At 38.4% G+C, this 20,435-nt stretch overlaps 1 long non-coding RNA gene across 2 annotated transcripts in view; it reads right to left on the bottom strand.

Annotated features, from left to right (window-relative positions):
* Positions 1–5,796: 5,796 nt before the first annotated feature.
* The window catches only part of LOC140949244 (uncharacterized), a 37,184-nt gene continuing 22,545 nt past the window's right edge, over positions 5,797–20,435 (bottom strand). Inside the window, exons 1-4 of one of the 2 annotated variants that reach the window (XR_012167100.1) lie at positions 19,214–19,276; positions 16,782–16,844; positions 16,128–16,149; positions 5,797–6,433 (exon numbers count right to left, since the gene is read on the bottom strand). This is a non-coding gene — a long non-coding RNA (uncharacterized lncRNA). Of the gene's footprint in view, positions 6,434–16,127; positions 16,150–16,781; positions 16,845–19,213; positions 19,277–20,435 lie in introns of those variants that run through there. The other variant, XR_012167099.1, reaches the window with a different exon arrangement.

A 20,435-nucleotide genomic window follows, 5' to 3' on the forward strand; every position in this document is an offset into this window, starting at 1 on the left:
AAAGACAGAGTTGCCTCAGAAACCAACAAAACGACAAAAAGAGGAAATCATGAAAGAAAAGAAAATCGAACGTTTCACGATTAACACTGACTGCAGATGTTTCTGCATTGTTTTGTGAGTGTTAATTAAAAAAATATGTCCAATTCTAGACAGTATTTATGGAGGCTGTTATTTCAAACAAAACGTATTTAAGCCAGCTGCTGGTCCTTTTTAATTAAGGTAACGATGCTTTAAAAGGTTTGAGACATATGCAGCGATACATATGCGGCGATAGCGAGGCCAAGAGCCGAGCAAAATTGTCAAATCTTACATGTGCTGTCTCCGGAACTAAAAGGGAAATGATAAATGCTACCAATCTTCCTACTCGTCACGAAGACATGGAAATGCCTTTCATTTTGAAAGCTGTATTGTACATAGTGCTGTCTATAGTTGCCTTTTTATCATTTATCGGTAATACTTTGGAGATAATAGCTTTTCTTAGATCAAAGAATCTCCGCACCAGCACTAACTACTACATTACAAGCATGGCCTTTTCGGATGTGATTTTTGTTCTCAGTGTATGGATACTATATTCCATGAGCAGGTTTTCAGTTCTTGAAAATAACGTAGCACCGTTCATATGTAGACTTTGTTCATACTTCTGGTACCTTTCCTGTTCAGTATCGGTGTTGAGCCTCGTACTCATCTCAGTGGACAGATTTGTCGCCACAGTGTTTCCTATGAAAATATCGACGATGACTGGAAGAATCAGAGCAATTTTTATTTTGCTTACATGGATCTTCCCTATGGCATTCTATATTCCCGTTTTGTATGATGTACGACCGGCAAAAGAAGCTGAAAGACCATGGATTTGCTTTTGGGGAGAGTTAAATGCACTGCTGCTGTTCGCGTACAGCATGGTGGAGGTTGTTCTGTTGTATTTATTACCTCTCATTATTGTCGCCATCCTCAATGTCTGGATCGTTAAATCATTGCGTAAAAGGAATCCAGCGATCCAAGAAAACAGCCATATCAGCATAACCAGAAATAAAAGGAATCACCGTGTAATGAAAATGCTCATTGTGATTATCGTTTTCTTCTTCTTATCCTATACCCCCAGAGTCACTTTTGCATTTGCTTGGAACTTCCACATAAAGAATGTTCATGTAAAAATGTTCACGGTCGAAGTGGCGTACATCATTACTGCCTTTATCCTACCGGTTCTGAGTGCCTTTCTCAACCCAGTAGTCATCTTTTCCTTCAGTACAAACTACCGGCAAGCGCTGAAAAGTTATCTAGTAGCTGTTTGTGTCAAGTGTCAACATTGCATAAAGGCTGAACAGTCAGCGCTTGAACAAACTGCTGAACTACGTACCGTAAATACCGTCAAAATTAGCCCTGAAGGTCTTTAGAGAATCGTAGGTAAAATCCTAGCAATTAAGGTGGGATAAATGTAAATTTCAATCAGCCTGGACGGTGCCTGTATTTAAATGATCAAAATAATAATGGCGACACACACTAGGAGGTATATCTGATATCAGGTTGGCGGAGGGGTTTTTGAGTCCATCTTCATATTTGATGGTGTACTGACTGACACAGAAAATAAGAAGGTTATAAAAATTATCTGATCAAAATTAGTTGCTCTCATTTTTTATTGATAATTTGCAGGTAAATAGCATGAAGTTTAGATTTTCTTGTTCAATAGCAATTGCTCTCCAAAACTCATTTTCCTGTAAGAAACTTAAACTTGTAAGAAACTTCGCACTGCATGATATACTTTTCACATACTATACAGTTTATGACTGAAGATGGAATCAGTTAAGAAATTGAGTAATTGTAATTTTCAGTTGACAAAAGCCTTGCAGCAGAATAATTTTGAGCATATTGCGTTCTTTACACTTTTTTTAAACAACTCCAAAGGCAAGGTTGTCACGGAGGCCCGAGAAAACAAACTTCTAAAGCTTTAAATTTCACATAATGACGATTTTGCCTGTGTTTTCTCGGTTCCTGTGAAATTCGAAATTTATTTCATAGGGCTCCCGTAAGAAATTGTCTCTGGTGTTATTACAGATAGCTAATGGCCAGATGGAAAATCTGGACGGGACTGGACTTAGGCCAGATGGAAAATCTGGACTGGACTCTGGACTGGTCTGGACTGGTTTTTTAGGGGGGTAATTTTTTTTTTTTGGAGGGAGGGGGGTTTGTATTATTTTTTCTAGTCTGTAAAAAAATCGCGTTTCCCAACAGGCTATATTTTTTCATTTGGGAGGGGGAGGGGGGGAAGGAAAGGACTTTACTTTTCTTTTAGTCTGTGTTTTAGTCTTAGATTGGTCGCTCTATTTGACTCACGGCCGTCACGTTTCACTTGAAAGTTGAAGAAAATAGCAGGAGTTGATGTTACGACGGTGGAAATACCCTAAAGATTATCTCGATATTTTTGGGGTGCGTTAGGTATGAACAAAAACATGACATGTTTCTTCTGCGTACCAACCCACCAACGGGCTGCGCTTTGTTTTCGGCATTATTAGTTGTTGTTAAACAATATGAAGCACCGGACATTCAAAAGAAAGTTCTGTGACTAGGTTTTCACTCCAAAGAAGGGAGCAAAGGTCGGAAATGTTAAAGTATCAGCCCAGCTAGTGCTTTTTTTTTTCTTCATGGCCGACCCCCAACCACCTCCCCGCCCTCGTTGGTGTGGTTTGGTCATCACACCAATCATAGTCAGCCAAAATCTTTGTTCTTGTTTTCAGCGAGAAAAATGATACTATACTAATAATATATGGCGTATTCACTAGTTACATGTTTAGAATTCACAATCTCCGTTTCGCTGAATAACCAGGCCTTGGATTTTGTGTAGTTAGATTGTAAAAACAAACTTTGGCGACATAAATAAGACACGGCCAGGTCTGACCGACCAAACGCTAACGCCTTTCCAATTTGACATATATATACATATTGAAACTACCCCACTGAATAGCCATGCAAGGCAGAGAAGAGGCAGACGGGACTGAAATAGAAGCCTAAGCTCTATGATATTTTTTTAGGCACTACCTGTCTACCTTCACAGGGAGGGGGTAAAGGTTCTTTGCTTTTCGACCCTCGACAAAAAGATAGACTGCAAGAAACACTTCATGTTTCTTGGGCCATTAGCAAGACATGGGACCTCACAAGATTCCTTACTGAAGCAAGCCAGACCGAAGATATTGCGTAACACTCCACTCCTGCTATTTTCTTCAACTTTCAAGTGAAACGTGACGGCCGTGAGTCAAACAGAGCGCCCAATCTAAGACTAAAACACAGACTAAAAGAAAAGTTAAGTCCTTTCCTTCCCCCCCCTCCCAAATGAAAAAATATAGCCTTTTGGGGAAACGCGATTTTTTTACAGACTAGAAAAAATAATACAAACCCCCCTCCCTCAAAAAAAAAAGAAATTACCCCCCTAAAAAACCAGTCCAGTCCAGTCCAGAGTCCATTCCTGATTTTCCATCTGGCCATAACTAATTGCATCTATAGCACTTGTGAAGTGTTAAAACGAATGCGATATGGCTTAAAATATTCTGGTAAAAGGTTTTTGTCCACGAAAAACTAGAATTGCTCAATTTCCTGATTGACTCCGCCTCAAAATCATTTAACTCTTTCCATGGCAAAGTCGGTGTCGGTTAACTTATGAAGGGTCCAATAGCAACGAGAAATAATAGACGTGTCCCTTTTCAAAAAGTGTTTTATGATTACAATCCCAAGAAATGTTCAAATCCAATCTGAATGCTAATAAGCTTCCAATTTCATGCTGGGCGCCTTTCAATAACCTAGTATGTCTCCAAGCAAACTAAAAATGATAAGCAATGCGACTCATGACGGGCTTAGGCCTCAAAATGAATTCTACACGGGAGCCGCACAAGGTTTTCTGGGGTGTTTTAAAAATAGCGACAGATACCAATTAGCACTTCAGACAGAATTGCCTAAATCGATAATTAAACCTGGCAGAAATGACTCCCGTAATAGAAGACTCTCAGTGTTGTTTGCACGCGAAACGCGACGCGTCATCGATGCCAGCATACACAGTTTATGAGTGAACAGAAATCAGTATACAAACGGCCTAATAACAACAACTGATCTCTCTTTTGTGAAATAAATTTCTGTTAAGTAAGAATCAAATATGACATGTTGGAATAACATAAGGCGGGAGGCTGTAAGCTAAATAAAGCTTTTTTTAGTTAACTGCTCTCCCTGGGTCCATTTTCACTTTAATAAAGGTATCGCCCCCTAGCTCCCATTTCTTCCTTCTACTATTTCCTCAACATCATTGCTCGCAAACGTGATACTAGTACCGTCAGCATCATCCATTGCAAAGGCATGAGATAATTTCGAGGGTAATATTTGTATGCAGTTAAAAGCAAAGAGACCCTAGGATTGTTCCTTGTGGAACACCGGAGTGAACGAACGTTTCAGACCAGTTGTTGCAATTAACGAGACAGATTTGCATACGATTTCGAGTCATTGATTAACAGAATCACTAACACCGTATGCTTCAAGTTTTGATAGAAGATTCACATGGTTTACCGTATCGAAAGCCTTCGCAAGATCTTAGAAGACAACTGCCTTGACAAAGCCGCGATCAAAGTCCTCACGACTTTCCGGCGTGGCTTAATGGGGGCTGGGTTGTAAAAACCCAGCCAGGGTACCAGAAAAGCCTATTCACAGGGCGTAGAGGTGTTATAAATGGCCTTGATACCACTTAATTTTACATTTGATAGCGTGAATCGCCTTTTTAATTGTTTACTGTATAATGCATGATGACCAATCAAATCATTATGCGATCGTGTTACAAATCTGGCAAAATATTGCCTAATGCTCCATAAAACGTGTGTGAATGATCATGGACATAGCTCCAGCCGATCGCTTGAGAGAAGGAATTGATTAGTATGTATCAGGGCGCTCTAAATAGCGGTTTTGTAAACATTTCGGTTTACTTTTCTTCGCTAATATTTTGTCAGAAATTTTTTGTTTACAAGTAGGAGCCTCTCATTATTCAGGAATGTTGTCTCAAAGTTTCAGTTTCACGTGAACAGTAGTAACTAATAATGCATTTGAATATGTAAAATGCTAGCTATTGTTGTGCACGAAAATATGAAACTTTGAGACAATAAACCTAAATAATGAGAGGCTCTCAGTTGTAAACAAAAACGTTATGACAAAATATTTTCGAATTGTAACCCTTATTTTACTGCCTTGCAATATATCAAAAATCTTAAACTAAGAGGTAATATAAAAAGACGGTAAACCTCAAGATTCTTAATTTTTTTAAAAAAACCTATCGAGTGAATTGAAAAATTATTCGCTAATTTGTTAAAGTAGACCGCAATGTTTACGAAACTGCTAACAAGAGCGCCCGGATACATGCTGATCAAATCCTTCTTTCTAACTATCGGCTGGAGCTACCCATAATCTTTCACACGCGTTTTTAAAAAGATTGAAACTACTACGGGGTGAAATTGCATGTAAAAAGCGCTTCGTTTAGTAAAGATAACAGTCGAACATCAAATGATTGTCCATTTTTACCTTATTTCTAACCATAAAAACTTCTTCCCAGAATATCTCGATAACGCCCTTACAGATCCAGCTTAAACTTCACGAACATTGAGGCGACTATTGGAGGAAAAAGCTCCCGTCAACGATTTTGGAAGAACAGTTGGCCGAGAAATACTACTTCAAGTAAAATAGGCAAGGGCGTCATTTCGTTGCTATGACAACTCTGATGTCATTGCAGCCTTGATCATGACAAATTTTCATCTTTATCTAATGCAACTGTGATGTCAATTTTTCCAAATCTTTGCTTATGGCGAAGTAGTTTATGCTCAAACTTAAAAGGTATTGAACCTGAAAAACTGTATCGAGTCACCTTAAAGGGAGGCGCATGTTTAGCGACGACATTTCCTTTGACCTGAGAGCCGAAAAAAAATCTACACAAACAAAGACGATGTCTCAGGCATTTTTGAGGAACTGAACGGACGGCAACGGCTCGCAGCCAAACATTTTTTCTCAGTTTCTCCCGTGCTAAAGGGTGAGATGGCGTGATCTGGTTCCCCAGTAGGCATTCGCAATTGAATGTCTTTAATCTAATCACAAGTTTGATTTTCTCAATTGATTCGCCACTTTTCCTCATCTTGTAAAGAAGAACTTCTGTAGTTTGGCTGGTCTCATTATTTTTAATGTTTTTTTCTAGTACTTAAGTTTACAGTTATTCTAAAAACGTATAAGCTAGTCAGGCTGCTGTGTGTAGCAGGAAGCATTACGCCATTGAAAACATTTTCTTCGCAAATTTAATGTGCGACGCATTCATATCCACAGCCACAAGCGCAAGGTTTGCATTTAGGAGTTAAGGGATATGCAGAACATATTGAGCCGGAACAGGTGGGACAATTTTCATCTTGGCAACATCCAGGGGGACCAAACACTGCAAATAAACAAGAAAATATTTAGCACGTAACATTTTGCTTAGTTTACATATCGTTTGTTGAAAATGGTAACTCTATGTACTGGCCTATTTTCTGTTTCCTGTAAAACAAGGGTATGCAAATAAACAGTTGAGATCCTTCGGTCTAACTTTATTCTCACTGTCATCGAAGGAGGCAGCGTGGCCGAGTGGTGAGCGCGTTAGACTCGTAATCCCGCGGTCCCAGGTTCGAGTCCGCCTCTGGCCACTTGCTGGATTTGTTCTCGGTCGTCCCGAGTTCAAATCCTCGGCCACGCTTGTAAATAGTCAACTGGTTGCCTCCTGCCAGTTGGGGTTTTAATCCTTTTATGTTATGTTTAAATTATTTGTTTCTAAGTATTTGAGTGGAGTGCCTGTAAACTAGCAGGATAAGCTAAGTGCACTTTCCACTATAAACAAGCCTTTAAACCTTTAAACTTTTTGAACTATCAGTGACAAAATGAATGCCTTAACTGGCTTGTTGCACACAGTGTGTTGGATAGGCTTGAAAAATATTTGGGAAAGGCTTCAGCGACTGTAAGTAATGTCGTAGAGATCTTGTTCGTATCCCATGAGAAGCAAGGCGAACCTCATCGACTCAAGTGCATGGTTGATTTTTTTTTTGTTTTTGAACAAAAAACAATGCAATTTGCATTAATAATAATGATGATAATAGTGATGATGATGATGACAATACTACTACTACTACTACTACTACTACTACTACTACTACTACTACTACTACTACTACTACTACTACTACTACTACTACTACTACTACTACTACTACTTCTACTACTACACTACTACTACTACTACTACTACTACTACTACTACTACTACTACTACTACTACTACTACTACTACTACTACTACTACTACTACTACACTACTACTACTACTACTACTACTACTACTACTACTACTACTACTACTACTACTACTACTACTACTACTACTACTACTACTACTACTACTACTACTACTACTACTACTACTACTACTACTACTACTACTACTACTACTACTACTACTACTACTACTACTACTAATATATAGATTTAGCCAGGGCTAAAAGCGAAGCTCCAATTTTAATAAATTTATAATTTAAATCAAACAATAAACTTTTAATCCACAAATCATTTAACTTAAGGGCACATTCATGTGACTTTTGAGGGAAAGGCTAAGCTATTTTAGAGTGAAACATCTTACATCGAATTGATAACGTTATATGTACACCAAAATTAGCAAACATCTTCGATCACATTCAAGATCACAGTAGATTAGGCCTCGAAAACAAATTCTTGGAAAACAAATCACGCCAAGTTTTTTGCGTTCGACAGGTTTACTTTACAAATTCTTGCCAACAAATCTGGGGGTGTTTAAACCAACCTTTTATAATTTTTATACACCACATTTGAGGTGAAACAGTACTATTTATCATACAGAGCTCGGACAGAATGCGGTATTTCACAATTTTTCAAGACAAATTGCACTCAGTCAATATTCAGGACGAGCCAAACCGTTCAAAAATTTCAGAAAATTTCCAAAATCACCCATACGGCCAGCTGTTTCTCGTTTCTATAGTGCGAGCTGTCAGTGTGGTCGAGTGTTTGAATGAACTTTAACAGAGTTACGCTTCAACATAATAGCGAATTTATTATTATTTGTTTTGGTTATTTAATGGTTTCAGTTATAACGATGTGTAATCTCATAAAGCGTTTGATACGCGCGACATTTTTGAGTACTCCTGCAAGCGATGGTCATGAACGATGAAAACAAACGGCACGGACATGCGATTAAAATTGCAAGAGAGACTACTAACAATCAAAAAAAGAAATATAATTCCGTGAAACATTAACAGAGACAACAATTTTCATTCACGAAGACAAGTATTAAAGTGTCTCTAAAAATCCTGAGTCTTTAAGCGTAAAGCTTAAGTTTATGTTTTAGCCGGTTTCCCGGCGCGGTGTTTACTGTTTTCGAAGGTGAACCCCTCGAAGCAAGAAAATCGCTCAAAGTTTTCTTTCTACAGCCACATTTATAACTAAATATTCTTCGGAACGTTTTCTTTCTATTTGTAGTGAGCAAATATATCTGAAGGCTTTTTAAAGTTCTGTAAGCTTATATCAAACCTGATACTATGTCAGATCATTGACTCAAATACTACAAACGTGCATAAACTTGCCGCATAAACTGTCAGCGTGAACTGTGCAACACTTCATGAAATACAAACATCAAATACAATAATTACTTAGGCTTACCATTCGAGATTCAGTTCCTGAAAGCTATCAAGGGAGGCCACAGTTGCTTGAGACTTTTAAACCCTCTTACGCATTAAGCAAGGTGAAAAACGAAAACGGTGCCATCCGAAATCGAATTACCGAATTTTGACAAGCGACGCATTTCTCAACCAAAACCCAGTAAACAAACCAGCCATGAATAACAGAAGACTCTTTACAGGGGCACCCGACGAATATTTTTCTGAAAATGAGCCGTTAACTACAGAAAACGAAAATTTAGACGCTTTTAAGGCATTTTCAAGCGCTTTTCTGTGTTGCTGGAAAGAATTTATCTGTTCCTCACTCCCAGCAGGTTAGATGGCTATTCTCCCAGCCAGCAGAGCGGCCTTTTCCATGTTTACCAGCCAGCAAAAAAAAACAAAAAACATGAGTATTCAAATAAGCGCCGCAGGGTTGCTTGGAAATTGCGGCGCTGATTCGAGTATATACGGTAAAAATAAATAACACACAGCATTATCTCTCGCTTGTCAACCAAGAATAACAACAACTACAATGGTAATGAAAAAGGAACGTCACTAAGCCTTCCCTAAATGTACCTTTTGTGAATCCTATTCAGTCCAACTTAAATATAATACATCAGGCGGTTTAATAGGTTTTGACAACGGTGAACTCGCGCTTCGCCAAAACTGGAATGTTTTAATTAAGAATTTTTTAACAGTTGTGTAACACTATTATGTAAGATGGACGAAAAGAATGCAGTTACCAAGAACATGCAGATATAACACTTTATCGTGACTATTGGCAACCTTAGGATACCTTTCCTTTACACCCCGATAAGTTTGTTCTGCAGTTGGTGCTTCCACAAAAAACCTAAAACACTTAAATCTAAAAACTATGAAAAAAAGAACCATTAGATGAATATTAAAGAAAACCTACTAAATCCAGCTGAAAGAGGTGTAAAATATAATTACAACAGACAAGTGTTGTTTTGTTAAAAAAAAAATAATAATAATATTCTCTCCCTAAGAATGAATAGAATGTTGCTATCGACATCATCCATCACGGGTATGTAGAGAGGTTTAATTAATTTCCCAAATTTGGTTATATTTTCTGAAAACATGGTTGAAATTGCATTTCTCTTCTTGTCTGTATGTTAAAGCTTTTCCCTTAAAACAGAGGTCCTCAATAACTGCTCTTTATTTTGTTCATTTCTAAACATCCACATACTGAATAAGGGCTAGAACATTTTACTTCTTGGTTGGGCAACTTTAACCGCATAAAATACAGTTATAATTGAGACATGAAATTTCTAGTGAAGATTAAAAAAATTTACATAAATGTACCGCATAAACCATGAATCAGTATTTGCAATCCACACTACATCTGCAACTTGCACAAAAATCATCGTAAAATAGCACAAAAAATGAAGACAATTGTACACACATCAGCAGTAAAATTATAACCATGTCTTCCAATTAAACAAGAAAGTTATTTAGGAAGTTGTTAAAACAGCTCTGAGACAGTTACCCTAGTTGAAACAAAACAAAAAAGGGATAAATGATTTTAAAAAACGTTGAGAAGGACAAATAACTGATAATAAGGCCAAGCTAACAGTACCCATCGTCAGAAGCCTTACACCACGTGTGGAAGAAGAGAGGGTCAAAAGAACCAACAGTAAAAGAATGCTCGTTGTCACAACTGTAGCCCCACCTAAACCAGGAGAGAGGATCGCAAGGACGAACAGACAAAGAATGCTCGTTGTCACAACTCTAGCCCCACCTACGACGGGAGAGAGGGTCGCAAGGACGAACAAACAACGAATGCTTGTTGTCACAACTCTAGCCCCACCTAATGGCAGGAGAGAGGGTCGCAAGGACGAACAAACAAAGAATGCTCGTTGTCACAACTCTAGCCCCACCTAATGGCAGGAGAGAGGGTCGCAAGGACGAACAGACAAAGAATGCTCGTTGTCACAACTCTAGCCCCACCTAATGGCAGGAGAGAGGGTCGCAAGGACGAACAAACAAAGAATGCTCGTTGTCACAACTCTAGCCCCACCAAATGGCAGGAGAGAGGGTGGCAAGGACGAACAGACAAAGAATGCTCGTTGTCACAACTCTAGCCCCACCTACAGCAGAAGAGAGGGTCGCAAGGACGAACAGACAAAAGATGGTCGTTGTCACAACTCTAGCCCCACCTAATGGCAGGAGAGAGGGTCGCAAGGACAAACAGACAAAGAATACTCGTTGTCACAACTCTAGCCCCACCTAATGACAGGAGAGAGGGTCGCAAGGACGAACAGACAAAGAATGCTCGTTGTCACAACTCTAGCCCCACCTAATGGCAGGAGAGAGGGTCGCAAGGACGAACAGACAAAGAATGCTCGTTGTCACAACTCTAGCCCCACCTTATGGCAGGAGAGAGGGTCGCAAGGACGAACAAAGAAAGAATGCTCGTTGTCACAACTCTAGCCCCACCTACAGCGGGAGAGAGGGTCGCAAGGACGAACAGACAAAGAATGCTCGTTTTCACAACTCTAGCCCCACCTAATGGCAGGAGAGAGGGTCGCAAGGACGAACAGACAAAGAATGCTCGTTGTCACAACTCTAGCCCCACCTTATGGCAGGAGAGAGGGTCGCAAGGACGAACAAACGAAGAATGCTCGTTGTCACAACTCTAGCCCCACCTAATGGCAGGAGAGAGGGTCGCAAGGACGAACAGAGAAAGAATGCTCATTGTCACAACTCTAGCCCCACCTACAGCAGGAGAGAGGGTCGCAAGGACGAACAGACAAAGAATGCTCGTTTTCACAACTCTAGCCCCACCTAATGGCAGGAGAGAGGGTTGCAAGGACGAACAAAGAAAGAATGCTCGATGTCACAACTCTAGCCCCACCTACAGCGGGAGAGAGGGTCGCAAGGACAAACAGACAAAGAATGCTCGTTTTCACAACTCTAGCCCCACCTAATAGCGGAGAGAGGGTCACAAGGACGAACAGACAAAGAATGCTCGTTGTCACAACTCTAGCCCCACCTTATGGCAGGAGAGAGGGTCGCAAGGACGAACAAACGAAGAATGCTCGTTGTCACAACTCTAGCCCCACCTAATGGCAGGAGAGAGGGTTGCAAGGACGAACAAAGAAAGAATGCTCGTTGTCACAACTCTAGCCCCACCTACAGCGGGAGAGAGGGTCGCAAGGACGAACAGACAAAGAATGCTCGTTGTCACAACTCTAGCTCCACCTACAGCGGGAGAGAGGGTCGCAAGGACTAACAGACAAAGAACGCTCGTTGTCACAACTCTAGCCCCACCTACAGCAGGAGAAACAGTCACAAGGACAAATGACCAATGAATACTCAAACATGAGCAAGCCCTTTAGTGAGAGGAAGAGTGTTCTGTTTACATAGACTTACTCTACTGTCAGGCAGGTTAAGGTAAAAGAAGTTTAAACATGACCAAGTGGTTGACTGTCTGCCGCTATAGGGACGCTGCGAAAAGGAAATCAAAGATCCATTGCTAAAATTTCCAAAATACACTATACAACACAGTTCAACGATGCATTCTCTTCACACCTACCAGGTACATGTCTACAGAAACGGATGTCTTTTTATAAGTAAATCAATAAATTTTTTTTTTAAGGGGAATTTTCAAAGGTATTTGTAGCAGCATCAAAGTTAAATTATCATTCTTTACATGTGTATGTTTCCATAATGTTCTTTCCTGTCCTTTGTTCCTTTGTACTAGGATAAATTAAATTTCACAATTAATCATTATGGTACTTCACTGATCCATTGACTACAAAAAGATCCTGTGTTGACTTTCATGTTCTGATTAATACCATGTAACATACATTAATTACATAAGCCAAAATTACTCATAAAATAAATGTTTACCTGGGCTCAAGTCATATTTCCTCTCCTGTCACTACAAGCTTAAGAAAAAGAAACGGAAAACATTATTATTATTTTCATTATTATTCCCATTTGTGCAGCACTAATTCCTGATGTACATGGCACAATATTACTCTACTTCTGATGATGAATATGGGGAAAATAATATTAAATTTAGACAACAGACAAATCTAATAATAAATAGGTCAGTGTTTGTCCAGGGTCACATCCAACGTCAATATGATGTATGAAATATCAGGATATCCAGGTTAACATGGTATAACAATTGCATACATGTAATTTCCTACTAAATTCTTATTTATTATTATCTGTTTCTTAGAATATGCATTGAAATTACTGCAGAGAGAAAAGTGTATGCTGCACTACTAGGACTCAAAAGCTGAGTTTTAATCTCTTGAATGTAGAACCTATTCCATAGTGTTTCTTTTTTTATATCAATTAGAGTTATAAGGATGAGAAAACCAATGGAATATTGTGTTTTTCAGTAAGTTAATATTAATCAGCCTAGACATATTATTTCAAACTTGACCTGGTGCAGCCATTGTTTAATTCTGCAGTATATTTATAAGACTGCCTATTCTAAAAAGACACTTATAACAAATCTTAGTGTGGGTTAAGTAAGATAGCAAATACAAAAACATGAATTCTCCACGTAACATACTTATTAACCGTTCTAGAAGTATATTGTTTTAATGTGAGGGTACATGGGGTGGGTTAATAAATCATAATGAAACTTCTTAATACAAATAGGGCTGTATAGGTAAAAGGATTACAGAGGATAAGCTTCTTTATGACTCAGTCAATTCTAAACATGCCCACCCCCCTCCACAGGCATTTGTCATTTTTTAATTCGAAAGCTGCAAATGCCCGCCCCCACTGTGGGGCCAGTAGATACATACAAAACGTCACCATGGAAATGAAAGTTGGAACAAATGCCCCAGTATCAAAGCAAAAGTTACATGTACGTCACCTTGTAAAAAGCTGAAAATTGTTACTGTCAAACTCCGAAAACAGTGAACACCTGAAAATTTTCAGGAATGTTGATTGTGTACTGGCCAAACACAATTAAGTTCAGGAATATGCAAGCAAAATTCTAAACCACAAACTAATTACCATTGCTGTTTGTGTGTAAGTTATCTCGCACCTTATTGCCTGATTCTCGTAACAAAATAATATTCCATAAATATTTCTGGTGTTCATGGTTTTGTGAGTTTCACAGTAAACATACTTAACAACTTAACTCACCAACCTTACAGTTTTCCTGATATCCATACAGACCCCAAAGACACTGCAAAGAGGACAACTTTACAACCCAAAATTACTTTATAAGATAAACTTTCCATGGTAGACTTGGCAAACAGTATGGCATATGCAGAGTGCATACATAAGCAGCTTAGATGGTACCCCTTAATTGGGTAAGGTTAATTAAACAATGAAAAATTTCCTACCCAAATGACGCTTTTGTCAATGAAAAATGCCCACTGTAGGAACAAAATGCCAGAAAAATTCCCAGGGAGAATGGGTATGCTTGGAATTGACTGAGCATTAGGATAAATGAAATAAATATTTACATGTACAACTACACAGCGTTTGAATTGAGATAAAATCTTTCCAACACAGCGTAGAAGTACAACACAATAAAGGAAAGGATGATATTCTGGAATCGAAAAAATGCAACTTTTCAAAAACACAATGAGTCGGATTTTGAATTGCTGTTAAAACTCGTTGTAGTACATGCTGGCTGTTTTGTTAGCTTTTTCAAAATGTTTTGTTGACGTTGTCAAGCATTATCAGAAAATATTACAGCTCAGGGTTCAGTATGAAAGCCACTGTAAATAATTAAAAGCAAAATAAAGAAACGACACCAACTAACATACACCGAAATATCACAACACACTCCTCAGAAGACTCGATCTACAGTAGTATTAAAAAACAATTTTCGGTTAATGTTATTGAATTATGATAGCATCGTGTTCGCGTCCCCCGAGCTTTCTCGACCAGTGGAGAAAAAAAATAAGCTTACAAAGGAAATGTTTAAGTTTCTTTCCCCTTGTGACATCAATTTACACGGTTGAGAAAAACATGAGGTTAATTGTCCTGTACGACTAGGCACATTTTACAATTAAAGAATTTGAATTCATTACTCATCCTTTTTATCTCCAGTATCTCGTTCGCGCTTTTCGAAATGGTTTCATCCGAAAACTACCAATACACACTAAAACTAAGCCAACCCTTGACTAACAATAAGACCAAGAAAAGACGAATCGTTTTGAAAAGCTAACGGCTGCGCGCCAAAAAACCGACAAGCGATTTTAATGGCATTTAGTGACATGCAGATAAGTAAGACAAGGGAATTAAAAATAACATGCATCCATTTTAGTAGACAAAATGGCACCAAATGTTTTAAAAAGCATTTTAAAAAACACGTTGAGTTCGAATTGCATAATTTTGCGCAATGGTTCTCGAAGCTAAGTAATGTGTTAGTTTCAAAATTAGCTTACTTTTGATGAGACTTTATCGCTCTTATAGCGGAGCTCTCGCGCGCGAAGCGCGTAGCGGAGCACCATGGGTAAGAAAATGTGGTAAACTACCCATCCAAGAAAACTTGGTAATCACGTGACCGTACACCGCCCGAGAGACCGTCCGTCCGCACCACAGGCATACCAATGTAAAAAAGTTCAATCAACAGGTATGGCAACCCAAATACAACTCGAGGTTATTTTGACGGGAAATCGCACTGCCACCTGCGTCTTGTAAAGCAGAAACAACTAAAGAACCAATGAAGAGGAAAATGGAAAGCGGAAATTGTCTCTGTATCCGTGTTTTCTAAAGTATGAAGCTTAGATTAATTGTCATGTCCACAGATTTGGAATATAGAGCAAGAGAAGCACAGAGAAAAAGAGAAAGTAGGCGGCAGGCCAGCGAAGCTCAACCAGAAAAAGGGCGACAGACATTTGGAGCGAGAGATAAAAAACAAAGGAGACATTTTTTTGTTGGAAGAACAACATCAAAATTTTGTAAGGGCGGTGACAAAATGAGAAATGCTAGCGGCCACCAATGCAAGGTGAAAATGAGCGGCAGTGAAAAAGAGTGAACGAAAAAAAACGTGTAACTTAGAAGTTTCTGGAAGTTTCACGTTGTAGTCGTGCAAAACAACCGCAAAGAAATGTACAAAAAAAGTGTGCTGCACGTGCAAAGTTGCTTTTTTGCTAATTAGACCTATTGGCCGACCTATTGTTGTTTTTCACCGTTCTCCGGCGTTGCCTTCGCCGCTTAGCATTACATGAATAAATATTTTATTTGATCAAACTATAAATATTATCGAGAGCTTCGCTTTTAGCCCTGGCTAAATCTATATATTGAACTCATCTGATGTATACTAACCCTGAGATGCAAAGTAGTTTGTCAAATATACCATGATAACTATATTTCGTCAAAAATAAATCCAATTATATAATGATCTAGCTAACCAAGCGAACCTCAGCTACTCACTTTCATCATCTACTATAAACCATTACTAACCTGGGCCACTATGTCCATCAAACTGTAGAAATGAACAAAAATGACAATAAGATGTAAACTTTAGTAAAATTTTTCGCTTTTGTATTGTTTTGGAAACACAAAATGGCCAGAAGAGAAAACAAAAACGATTTCTTTCCACTTGTATGTAGCTGTCATTTTTTTTTTCTGAGTAAAGAGATTTCTTTGTGGCAAATGTCACATGGCAATAAAATGTATTTGTATCCTTTTGAGTAAGGATTGTTAAGGGACTATGCCACATTAGTTCAGTTATTCGGCTAACCGATTAGTATTCGCTAACAAAAAAAGTAATATGTATATGAAAAGAAACACAACTCCAAAACAATATAATAAAGATTTCTCTCGAAATCAAATTTACAAACAACAGAGAGAAACATAAATTGTAAAAGAAACTCAATTCTTAAACCAGTTCTTAATAACTGAATTAGCTTAGTTTCGCTTTGAGGTAATATTTGATAGGGTCTTATTTTGCTTGAATTTCTCCTTTCATGTCCGCCACTTCAGGAGATAAAATCAGTTGGTATTGAAGATAACTTAGACCCTGTGTCCGCCAGAGCGTGAAAACAAAAGAAACCAGCCCCACTAGACCGGGGTCCCCCACTCCATGTAAACAGGGTCTAAGTAAGGATGGCTTACCGGAGCAGCTTGCACACATGACAATAAGGCCAATATCACAATAACAGCAATCTTCATCGTTGGCTTTGAAGGAAAAATGTTTTCAATTAAGGATAATAATAATATCAATAGTAATAACATCTTTATTTATCCTAAAAGGAAAACTTATCAGATGAGCACACAAGATCAGCTGGTCGTAACCGGTGATCAGGAATAATAATAGCAAAACATATAAAAGAGTTATGCATGCAAAAGATCTGTAAAATCCAACGTAGCAAAAAGCTGTCAGATATCTACTGTAATTATCTCTATCTAGGTAACACCTTTTGCAATAAAAGAGCTAGTAAAGAATTCAAGATCAATTATAATTTAGACTGCAACTCTTGTAACGTAGTAAATCTAATCAATTGTAAAAAGTGCCAAGTCCAGTATGTAGGATCTACTATAACTAAATTTTGAATCCGATTCAACAGCCACAAGAACAGGATAAATACCCATAAAGGTTTGACCAAGAGCCAAAACAAAAAAGACGAGTTTGTTTATCGCCATTTCAACATTGCCGCGCATGGAGGATTGGAGGACAAGAGCATACAACTGACAGACTTTGTCAAAAGGGAGAAGGAATTGAGGGAAAAAGAGGGTCATTAGATTTACAAATTGGCAAAATTGGCACCATATGGTGTCAATGAGAATGACGGTTTTTATGTTCAGAACAAAACGTCTCGGGTATGCACACGCGCGCTAAAAGAAATTTTTTCGTAGTCTTGTGTCTGACGTCACGTCATTTTAACACTACAATTTGCATTTTGTAATACAACGCTTGTAACGGTTGTTCGGTTACCCTGAAGAAGAGTGCTAAATGCGCTCGAAATATAAGTGTCATATAAAAGGGAAATGTTTTGTCTTCATTTGCGGTTCAATTTATATGATTTTTATGAAAGACTGGAAGAGTGCATGCTTTTGACAAGTATCTATATACAGAGAAAAGAAAAAAATGAAATTTAGCAGTACAGACATGTTGCTTTTGATCCAATTCCAAGAAATACTAGTCTCCTTCGCAGCCGTTATTAGGGTCGTCACTCGTCACGCAACGCTCCTCCCCACTAACGGCCGTTAGTGGGGAGGAGCGTTGCGTGACGAGTGACGACCCTAATAACGGCTGCGAAGGAGACTAAAGAAATACTAGCTTAAAGACCTTTTTTTTAAAAATAAAGATTGAACCAAGTTCTCCTAACTCTTTCGGGAAATCATTCCAATCCTTGGCAGCGGCAAATTTAAACGATGACTGTCCCATCGCTGAGGACATAGTATCTCCTAAATCTCAGCAGACAGGCATCCCTAAAAGATCTTTTATGTAATTGTGATGTCTTAACTACAGTGAAACCTGTATTAAGCGGACACCGTCTTAAGCGGACACCCTCTATTAAGCGGACAGTAGCCGAAGTCCCAAAATGTATTTCCCTTATTTACTTTAAATGAAGCCTTTATTAAGCGGACACCTCTATTAAGCGGACGCGGACACCTGAAAAGTACCTGAAATAGTCATTTCTACTGTTACCAACCAGTATTAAACGGACATTTTTAATCAAATTCCACTACCCAACATGCCAAACACCGGAAATGGGAAAGATTACCTCGAATTGCCACCCACAACTTTTTCGATTTTTACATTAAAAAACGTGACTTGACGAACTTATTTGATTACTTTCACAGTACAGTATTGTTTTCTATTTCGTTTTGTTTGTATAGAGCTAGTTTCACTCATCTGATTTCTTTAAATTTGAGTTGCAATCTATGTTTATGGTACTATGACCAACTGGTCCACTTTGGTAGAGAAATTAATGCAAACGTATATCGTCAAAGTCTCTGGGAGTATTCTTTTAAGAATACTTCCACTGTTCATTTGAATAGCATTTGACAACTCTTATGACGTTATCTATCGAAACCTGTATTAGGCGGACACCCTGTATTAAGCGGACACTACAGCATTCCCCGAGGGCGTCCGCTTAATACCGGTTTCACTGTAGATAGTTCTTAAGCTGGTCTGGAGAGTTAACATTATAAACAATTTTATAAACTAACCGAAGTCTTAGAAAACGACATCTACTCAATAGTCGTAAAAGAGCCAACTTAGTATGCGTGTAGTAAGCAGTTAAGCAGATAAGCAGCCTAATCATTAAGTCTAGTGAGACCCGGGGGAGCGCTTTTCAGGTCTCCGAACTAACTTGAATACCTTCAAATGACCGCTGAACTTAGCAGCTTTTTCTGAAACTTCTGAAAAAATGGTACACTTCTTGAATTGAATTATAACCTTACACTATATGTAGCATTATTTTATGAAATCCATTTTTAACTGTTAAGGTAATCCAGGCTTTTAAGGTACATATGTGATAAAAATTTGGATTTAAACTGAGCAAATGACAAATTATTATCGAGATCAATTTACAACAAACCTCATTTCTCTCGGAATTTCATTACTGGCAGATTTATCTCGCGTCTAAAGCATCCTTTTGTACTTAAACAAATTATATATCACGATTACCTAGGGTTGTTCTTTTTTAAAGCAAATTAAATACATATTTAACTATATAATTGCAAAAGAGAACAAGATGGCGGATGGTTCCACTTCTTTTTAATTTCGCTTTATTTCTATTTTTAGGAGAAAAATGCTGAAATTTGGCGTCATATTACGTCATTGTGTTAATCAAATTATACGCAGATGTAATAACTAAAATGAATATATTGTTCCGTGTTAAATCGCTGGCCATATCATGAGCGGTTTTAAAGTTACATAGGGGATTCCAAAACCTCCACTTATCTAAAAGAGCCCAAAATGCCCGCTGAAGAGGGTTGAAACTCCCCTCATACCATTGCAGCCTTTGAACCCCCAAAACATTGAACTAGGTTACCTACAGGTGGAAATAAAAGGTTAACACAGGTGAAAATAAAAGGTTTCCCACTCTGAGCCTCGGAAAATTCAAACAGATAGATGCCATAACACAATCCAAAAGCAGCGCACATAAACAACAAGAAATAAAATCTCTAACACGTATTAAGGTGTTTCGATACTGTTTTTGGGAGACCACACCGATGTTTTTCAATCGCCTTAAAAGTGTTTTTATCCTTGTCCGATCGTTACAAAATTTTCATCAGATATTGATTACGAATTGAGGTTTTATGGGTATAAGAAGTATTTTCCTGATTACAGATTCACTGTATGACTGTGATTGTGGCTGGTCCGCAGTGCCAAAAAAGCACGCGTGCGAGTTATCCTTTTAGTTGCTGCTCACAAGTGAAGTCACAGCCAAAACAGAAGCAAGGCTTGCACATTCTGTAGATCATTCAGAAGACCGGAGGCTGTGGATTCGTGTCCCAAGGAAATCCAAAGATTTGTTTTCTTTGTCCCGCGTGGTTCCCTGATTGCGATTGGCAAGATTTACCCTAAGTGGGATTTATCGGTCATCTCTATCTAGCTCTATTTACCCTTTTCTCTGTTCCATTCTTTTGTTGCATGAAGTGCTACGAGGAAAAACATTTCAATGTACCCTTTCAGAGAAAATTATTTATTTCATGCTCCTTAAGCACCTGATGATCACATTTTAAGAGCGACTGTCTGTAAATATCGACCAAAATCGACTTTTTGTGGCTCAAGTTCAAAATTCGAATTTCGCTCAT

Source organism: Porites lutea, chromosome 9, assembly GCF_958299795.1.
Source record: "Porites lutea chromosome 9, jaPorLute2.1, whole genome shotgun sequence".
NCBI lineage: Eukaryota > Metazoa > Cnidaria > Anthozoa > Scleractinia > Poritidae > Porites > Porites lutea.